General features: G+C 41.2%; 1 non-coding gene across 1 annotated transcript; it reads left to right on the plus strand.

Moving 5' to 3' along the window:
* Nucleotides 1–31: 31 nt before the first annotated feature.
* On the plus strand, nucleotides 32–105 carry trnan-guu. The gene has a single exon. It is a non-coding gene; the product is annotated as a tRNA-Asn (tRNA).
* Nucleotides 106–502: the final 397 nt, after the last annotated feature.

The following is a 502-nucleotide window of genomic DNA, read 5'->3' on the forward strand; positions in this document are numbered from 1 at the left end:
TTTGTTGTGCTCCATGATGTGGATATGACAAGTCTCTGTGGCGCAATTGGTTAGCGCATTAGACTGTTAATCTAAAGGTTGGTGGTTCGAGCCCACCCAGGGACGACAGTTCTCAGTTTGTTGTGCTCCATGATGTGGATATGACAAGTCTCTGTGGTGCAATTGGTTGGTGAGTTTGACTCTTAATTTAAAAGTTGGTGATTTGAGCCCACACAGGAATGCTGTCTCTCTGTTTCTAGTGATATGGAAGACCTTCCTGGCCTTACAGTAAGCTTGCTTTTGACCTGCTGTGTTTCCTGTTGTCACATGTGATTGGGGTGTTGTTGAACATGAAAGATGACAAGTTGCTATACCTACTGGTAAAATGGCTGTCAATGGTCTCTGATCTTCTGTTACTCAATAGCTTGATCATTCTGTGTTCTCCAAGGAACATATAATTTATTCTTATTAATCTGGATAGTATGACAACGTAAATGATGTCAATCTGGCATGAATAACCTTA

The sequence above is a fragment of the Oncorhynchus gorbuscha genome, unplaced genomic scaffold (assembly GCF_021184085.1).
Source record: "Oncorhynchus gorbuscha isolate QuinsamMale2020 ecotype Even-year unplaced genomic scaffold, OgorEven_v1.0 Un_scaffold_22237, whole genome shotgun sequence".
NCBI lineage: Eukaryota > Metazoa > Chordata > Actinopteri > Salmoniformes > Salmonidae > Oncorhynchus > Oncorhynchus gorbuscha.